Consider the following 8,460-nt stretch of genomic DNA (forward strand, 5'->3'; position numbering starts at 1 on the left):
CTCCTTGGAAGGCCTCCATTCCCAAGTTCATTCAACACCTAGGACAGTTATTCCAGCAAGAAGGAGGAGAGCAGAGGCCCCCAGCCGATTAGTGACACTCCCCGAGGTGTCCACACTCCATTTCTGCTCACAAGCTGTGTGACACAGAAACATGACAGTCTTTGTCTTCAAAGCTCTGACTTCCGTTTCAAGTCCTCCCCTAAAGATGAGAAATATATTCTCCAATTCGTTTCTTATCTGAGAGAAAGTTTATTGTTCTGATTTACTGAAACTTAAAATATTCCATCAAATTTTCCAAGAAAATTCACGTAGCAGAAATATTTGGGGGCGCCTGGCTGGCTCAGTCAGTAGAGCATGTGACTTGATCTCAGGGTTGTGAGTTCAAGCCCCATGTTGGGTGTAGAGATTACTTAAAAACAAAATATTTTTAAAAATATATTCAATACTGTCCGCTTCTTCAAGAGATCTCAAATAAGTTTTTATTTTTGAGAGAGGGAGGGAGAAAGTATGTGTGTGGGGGGGGGAGGGGCAGAAGGAGAGAGAGAGAGAGAGAGAGGGAGAATTGTAAGTAGACTCCACAGTAAGCATGCAGCCTGATGCAGGGCTCAATCCCATGACCCTGGGATCATGACCTGAGCTGAAATCAAGAGTCTGTCACTCAACCAACGGAGCCACCCAGGTGCCCCTCAAATAGATTTTAAAAGACCAAAGAATAGGGGCGCCTGGGTGGCGCAGTCGGTTAAGCGTCCGACTTCAGCCAGGTCACGATCTCGCGGTCCGTGAGTTCGAGCCCCGCGTCAGGCTCTGGGCTGATGGCTCGGAGCTTGGAGCCTGTTTCTGATTCTGTGTCTCCCTCTCTCTCTGCCCCTCCCCCGTTCATGCTCTGTCTCTCTCTGTCCCAAAAATAAATAAATAAAAACGTTGAAAGAAAAAAAAAAAAAGACCAAAGAATATATACACACACACTGTGCTATGCCACTTAAATCACTTCTACCTCGTACACTTGGAGAATTCGAGTATAGAAAAATCTAGTGCTGAGGTTCTGTTGTAGCCTTCCTCTCAACATGTCTGCATAGGTATTTACAGTTAAGTGTGAATATCACTCTGAGGTTCCAAGTCACTTCATGAATCAATACCATTTCAATTTCAGGCCAAAGGGAGCATATTACACATGACTGTCTTCAGTGTGCGTGTGCCTCTGTGCGTGTGTGTGTGTGTGTGTGTGTGTGTGTGTGTAGGGGACAGGTATGTGCCAAGGTAAGGCTGCCTGAACCACACTGGTAATGAATGTTAGAAGTCTGCCGTTGTTGGTAATACAGAAACATACAGTCTTTAAGTTCAAAGTCTTCATGGGGATTTCCTCGTAATTTTATCTGTTTAAGTCTCATTCAGAAATTTAGCTTCCTGCTCCCAAGGCCAAACACCTTGGCTACTTCATACCGAAGACCTTGGTGGGCCAGTCCACTCTGCCCAAGGGGGATTTCGAGCAGGAGAGTGCCACTGTTCCCATGAAGCACTCCTGCGGGCCTGTGTTCAGGAGCTGCAGGTTGATGCACTGGCTCGGGCTGTCCCCCCACAGTGGGGGCAGACCCTGCTTCCACCCGAAGCGTTTTTCCAGTGAGACTCTGTAAGTCGGTTTGGTTTCATATTTCTGTTTCACCATGGAAGGCAGCCAGCCCTGTATTCGTTACACCAAAAATCCTAGTAACAACACCTCAGTTGTAAAAGGTCCACCCTACTCTCGCCTTTGGATTTTCCAGAAGCAATAGTCCACCTTGCTTGCTGGCATTTGTACACATGTTAAGATGAACATGCACAGGCAGGGCCCGGTGGGGATAATCCCTGGGTGGGTGTGATTTCCGGGTCAGACCCATTTAACTGTATTTTCCCCAGAGTAAGGACTTTATCTGATGTTGGAACTGGATATGGTTCCAAGGGAGCCTTGATGGTGGCAAGTATGAACTCCATGTGGCTTTTGATAACATTTTTCGGACACTTGCCTTCAGACTTTGCTTCATAGTAAGCTACTATTTCATCAGTTGCAACCAGATTGCACTTTTTGCCAATTTTCTGGATATGAGCCACTCCTTCATCCATGATTGACTGGTCAGGGGTGACGCCCAAAAGAACCAAAGCCTGGGCAGCCAAGTGTACAAACCGCGTCGTCCTGCCTGTTGTCTGATCAAAGGCGTACAGGAGACCAATGTCCCCTTCATTTGGTTCATGCCTTCTCCAACAACGGTCCCCCTCTCCTGGAAGCACTCCGGCTCCTCCCCCCTCGGCTGCTTGATGGACACATCACAGCCTTGAAGGCTCCCTTCAGAGGCTTCCCCGAGGACCACAGATCAGGGTCTGCCCTGAGGTAAAACCCGTACGTGTATTCTGTCTGTGGGCAGCATAACTTTTCCAGCACTGAGCTCCTCAGTGATATACTTCTCCAAAGACTTGATCTCGTTAAGAGCTCTTGATCCTGGGGTGCCTGAGTGGCTCAGTCAGTTGAGCATCTGACTCTTGGTTCGGATCAAGTCATGCTGTCAGGGTCAGGTGGTGGGAACAGCCCCAAGTTGGGCTCCGTGCTGTGCATGGAGCCTGCATGGGATATTCTCTCTCTCTCTCTCTCCCTAGCTCTTTCTCTCTCCCTCTCTCTCTCTCTCTCTTCCCCCACCTTCTCTGTCCCTCCCCTGCTTGTGATCTATCTCTAAAGTAAATTGAATGAATGAATGAATGAATGAATGAATGAATAAATAAATAAAAAGAGCTTCTGGATGCTGACAGAGAACCACAATTTTTTTCAAAAGATACTTTATCAGAACGGTTTTGGGGTCTCGAATCACTCGCCGACATTCAATCACAGACCATATCCCAGGTACTGTGCCCTCCATTTTCTTGTCAGTCAACTTCTCTCGAACATGGGGCAGCATGGGGTGGTGGATGCTGAGGGTGTCTGTGTCCTGGACAGAACCGGGGTCAGTCAGCATCTTTAGATTCCGGTACGCCAATTTAGGAAGAAAAGGTGTCTAGGGGCCATCAGTCCGTACAGAGAAATCAGGATACTAAACAAGGTCTCCAGGGGCATAACACGGTCCTCCTCCCCATTTCCACCCTTTAGCCCTCTGTGGTTCATCCTGACATAGCAATTGGTCAGGACATCCAGAAACTTGACCAGACAAAGCATTGCAATATAGAGTCTGTAAGCTGCCATTTTGGTCTCAAAGAGCCCAACAAGCAACTAACCGCATGAAGGACAGGACCTGCCAGTGTGGGGTGCTGGCACTTTCTTTAACCGCGTTCTCATTGTAGAGGAAGTCCATTTCTTCCTCCTCCTGCAGCTTCAGGAAGTTCTGGATGAGGAAGCAATAGGTATTGTACCAAGGGAGGAGCATGTCCTTCAAGACATCATGCACCCCCTCCTCCTTAAAGCAAAGGTTTTCTGTTCTCACCACAGGGGAGTTAATCAGATACAATCTGAGGACCTAGGCACCACATTTATGGATGATTGAAAGTGGATCCAGATAATTCTTATTCCGTTTGCTCGCTTTTTGGCCTTCATTTGCCAGGATGAGCCCATTCACAATCACATTCCTGAAAGGTGGCTGTCCAAAGAGAGCAGTGGCCAGCACCACCAGAGTGTAAAGCCATCCTCCGGTATGGTCAATGTCTTCAGCAAGGAAGTCTGCAGAAAATGTATCCTCAGACTCCCTCTTGTTTTCAAATGGATAATGAACTGGAGCATAGGGCATGCTGCCATTCTTAAACCAACAAACGCTTCAGAGGCGCGACACAACAGTTTTCACAGCGGGAAGGGATGGTCTCTCTGTGGAGATCAGAGATCTTTGCTCCCAACAGCGCTTCAAGTTCTGCCATTGATCCAACGCATGCTGCCTCCTTGAAGTCATCACTGACCCACAGTGGGATAGGGGTGCCCCAGTATCTGTTTCTGGAAATTGCCCAGTCACATGAACCCTTTAGCCAATTTCCAAGTTGCTTTTCCCATACAAACTCTGGGACCCAGTGACACAGGTCATGGTTCCTCAGCAGCTGGTCCACCCTGGGCTCCACCCACAAGGACCAGCCAGGCACTACTTGGTACATGAGGGGAGTGTCTGACCCCCAGCAGAAAGGGTCGTGGTGAGTGAGGTTGCGGGCAACAAGAAGTCAGCCTTCTTCCTCCAGGGTCCTGACGATATTTTTATCAACCTCCTTCACATACTGTCCTGTGAAACCTGTCACTTCCGCAGTAAAACAGCCTGAAGCATCCACAGGGCAAACAGGAGGAGAGTCTTTTTTGGTTCTTAATTTTTTTCAGTTTATGTATGTTCAGAGAGAGAAAGGGAAAGAGACAGCACGAGTGGGGGAAGGGCGGAGAGAGGGGGAGAGCAAGAATCCCAAGCAGGCTCCCTCCGCAGGATGAGCACCAAGCCCGATGCGGGACTCAAACTCATTAACTGTAAGATTATGACCTGTGCCAAAACCAAGAGTCAGACACTCAGCTGACCGAACGCCCCAGGAGGAGAGTCTTTATGAATGATGTTGAAGTCCATGCCGACCTGATAGTCATCAGCACCGAAGTAAGGAGCCTGGTGTACCCCTCCAGTGCCCTCCTCCTCCTGCATAGAGCCATCAGTAAACACAGTGAAAGCACCACCAACCTTACCCCGCACAAAATAGTCAAACGGGGGCCTGTACTTCTCGCCTTTGAGATAGGTACCGGGAAATCTTGCAAGGATCTCATGGTCACTCTCCAACTTATCAAGAGCTGATACTATGGCTTCCATTAAAATGAGTAATTTTCCCCCGAAAACATCTTTAATCTTCACGCACTGCATATCTGGATTAACGCACAGGACAAGGTTACTGGGTAATGTTCAGGAAGTGGTCGTCCAGACAACCAAGGATACGTGTTCATCTTCCTCCCAAAGGAAAGTTACAAAGGTGAAAGGATCTTGAAAATCCTTGTATTTCTGGTGAGGCTCAATGTTGGAAAGTAGGGTGTTGCACGCGGTTAGAGAAGGTCATGACTTTCACACCTCTATCCACAAGGCCTTTCTCATAGGGTTGTTTAAAGACCCACCAGACAGATTCCATGAATTATAGATACAGCGTTTTGTAGTCAGTGTCAAAGTCGATCCATCGGCCAAGTCTGATAACTCTGGACTTCCACTTAGTAGAGTATCTCATCACAATTGCTTGGCACTGATGGTTATGCTCTACAATCCTCGTTTTGGCTACATCCCCTGGTCCTCTGATTCCCAATATTTTATCGATATCATATTCCACAGGTAAGCCATGACAATCCCATCCAAATCTTCTATCAACAGGAAACCCACTCTGGTGAGGATATCTGGTAACCGTATCCTTAATTGTCCCTGCAAGTATATATCCATAGTGAGGCAGTCCAGTTGCAAAAGGAAGCCCATCGTGAAATGTAAATTTTGACCTATGTTTGATTGCTTTAAGCATGCCTGAAAACAGTTAATTTCAGAACAGTACTGCAAGATTTTTCTCTTCTTCCGCAGGAAAATTCATGTTTCCTGCAACTTGCTGAACCATTTTGTTGCTGAAGGGCCCCCGGACCAGTGCACCGCAGAAAGAGCCGAGGTGATATATTCTCCAATATTTTTGCTAATGCTATTATGGTTTTGTGCGTTTATATGGTTTAGATCACTCATTTATCTGAAATGTAGTTTTGTAAAAGGCGAAAGATAAACGCCTCACCTTATTTTTTCCAAAAATATTAGCTCATTGCCCTAGCATCATTTATTATCTTTTCTTCCAGATAGGAAATCTACCTTCATCAAACGCTACACTTGCACATATGGATTAGATCAAACCATGTGAGATTGTTGACATCTATCATCTCCCTCAGCTTTATTTTCCCAATGATCCCAGTCACTACTAGATGTCATATTACATATTTGTTTGTTTGTCTCTGTCTCTCACTTGAATGTAAGTTCAGTGAAGGCTGGAATTTTGTTATTTTTGTCAACTCCTGGCTCATAGGTATCTGCTAATCGAAATAACAAAATTTATCCTTGAACCTGTTAATATTCATGGATGAGCCTTTTAATGCTGGGCCATCCTTATATATGTTAGAAAAGCCAAGTTGGTTGGGGCGCCTGGGTGGCTCAGTCGGTTGAGCGGCCGACTTTGGCTCAGGTCATGATCTTGCAGTCCGTGAGTTCGAGCCCTGCGTCGGGCTCTGTGCTGACAGCTCGGAGCCTGGAGCCTGTTTCAGATTCCGTGTCTCCCTCTCTCTGACCCTCCCCCATTCATGCTCTGTCTCTCTCTGTCTCAAAAATAAATAAACGTTAAAAAAAAATTTTTTTTAAATAAAAATTAAAAAAAAAAAAAGAAAAAGAAAAGCCAAGTTGGTTATGACATACTGTTCTTTAAGCACACTGCTCCCCTCTACTTACGTCTTTTGTGTCTGTGATCCTAAAAGAGCTTGGATTTCTCTTGTCCTTGTTCCTTCTCCCACCATCCAGTCTGGGCATCAGAACTGAGAAGCAGGGCTTTTAAAAAAAGAGATAAGGGGGCGCCTGGGTGGCGCAGTCGGTTAAGCGTCCGACTTCAGCCAGGTCACGATCTCGCGGTCCGTGAGTTCGAGCCCCGCGTCGGGCTCTGGGCTGATGGCTCAGAGCCTGGAGCCTGTTTCCGATTCTGTGTCTCCCTCTCTCTCTGCCCCTCCCCCGTTCATGCTCTGTCTCTCTCTGTCCCAAAAATAAATAAACGTTGAAAAAAAAAAATTAAAAAAAAAAAAAAAAAAAGAGATAGGCATGGCCTGGAAGTGGACACGGGGTGGGAACTATTGGGAGAGCTCGAAGCGTCTCTGCACATTCTTTCTGGGTTTGCCAAGAATGCAAGGTCCTAACTGTTCTTAGCCTGTGCCGTCTCTCAGGCTTGTGTTTGCAGAGCAACTCTGAGGAATGTAGTAATATCTCCCTCCAGGACGAAGAGCAGGCTTGCCTATTTCCTACTATAAAAGAGGTAGGTCCCCCAGGCTCAGTGTTCCTCAGCTGCGACACAAACCTGTTGCACGCACAGCGTCCCCTGAGGTCCTTCACATTGTCCCTGTGGGACTTGGCGGGGGGAGGGGGGCAGGGAGCCAATGTAAACGTTACGTTTATTCTACTTACTGTGCCATGAGTAATAAAGTTCTTAGTCTCTGACCCAGGAGCCTCGTCTTGGCCAGCATCCATGAAACCGTAAGAGGCCAATTAATCACTTACCAGCAGGATAAATTCAAATGCCAGACCCTGATGGTTTTGGCAGTGAGGATGGGATGCTGACAGAGACAGGGCTTTCTGGAAGAGGCAGGACCCTGTGGACGAGGCCAGGGTTATGAAAAGATTCCCTGGCATATGTTAGTGAACCCTCTCCCCCACGTGGTGGGCAGCAGGGCAAGAGCTGCTCAAGGGAGCGTCTCACACTGGCCTACCTGTTAAGCAGTGAGACGTAGGACTGTTAAATAAGTCACCAGAACGGTGCTTTGGTTCCCGCTTATTCTCCTCCATGCAGGAGGTGGAAGGGATTTGTTTTTTTAATGTTTATTTACTTTTGAGCAAGAGAGAGAGAGAGAGAGACTGAGAGTGTGAGCAGGGGAGGGGCAGAGAGCGAAGGGGACAGAGGATCCGAAGCAGGCTCCGCGCTGACAGCGGAGAGCCCAACATGGGACTCAGACTCACAAACTGTGAGATCATGACCTGAGCTGAATCAGCCGGAAGCTTAACCGACTGAGCCACCCAGGCGCCCCAGGAGGTGCAAGGGATGTTTTGATAGTGGGGCAACAGTATCCATGTGGCTGCTACATCAAAAGACCCCAAAGGGCTGAAATAAACAGTGTCAGCCAGGATGTTTGAAATAGAACTTTAGGTGAACCGAAAGCAGTACAAGTTTATTTGGGTGAGCCCTGCAGGTCACCATTCAAACCCAAAGCCAACGAAAACCTTCGCTTACTGGCCCAGACCTCCTCTGACCCTCTCTGAGCCCCGGTCCCTCTCTCCCCTCTGCTGCTTTGATGAGAAAGTATGCTTGCAACTTGATAGAGGCGAGGGCCTCAAACGTTTGTAGCTCTCTAGAATCCAGCCATCCATGGCACCACCTTACCATGTCCTATGGATAGACGCAGCAGGGGTAGCTGAAGGCAGCAAGGAATGCAGTGCAGAACGGGGTGGGGGGGGGTGCGCAAAATGCCCCTGGGGTCGAGTGCTCCCAGGACTGACACTAGAGATACACGGGGGCGGGGGGGGGGGGCAGTGGTATGCCAACTCTAAACCCGGAAGCCAAGAGAAAATAATATCCTGCCAGCTGCCCCCACTGCTCCCCCGCAGCACTCTCTGCTCTCCCTCATCCCTCCTTCCACCCCTTCCCCAGCATTCCTTGCCATCCCCCCTACCCCACCCCCGCCCCTTGGAATGGCAAGGTCTCCTGCAGCTGTTGCGACAACTGATTGGCGCACAA

At 48.1% G+C, this 8,460-nt stretch overlaps 1 pseudogene; it reads right to left on the reverse strand.

Annotated features, from left to right (window-relative positions):
- Positions 1-1,290: 1,290 nt before the first annotated feature.
- LOC115510270 lies at positions 1,291-5,550 on the reverse strand (annotated as a pseudogene).
- Between the last annotated feature and the right edge of the window lie 2,910 nt (positions 5,551-8,460).

The sequence above is a fragment of the Lynx canadensis genome, chromosome A3, assembly GCF_007474595.2.
Source record: "Lynx canadensis isolate LIC74 chromosome A3, mLynCan4.pri.v2, whole genome shotgun sequence".
NCBI classification, from domain to species: Eukaryota; Metazoa; Chordata; class Mammalia; order Carnivora; family Felidae; genus Lynx; species Lynx canadensis.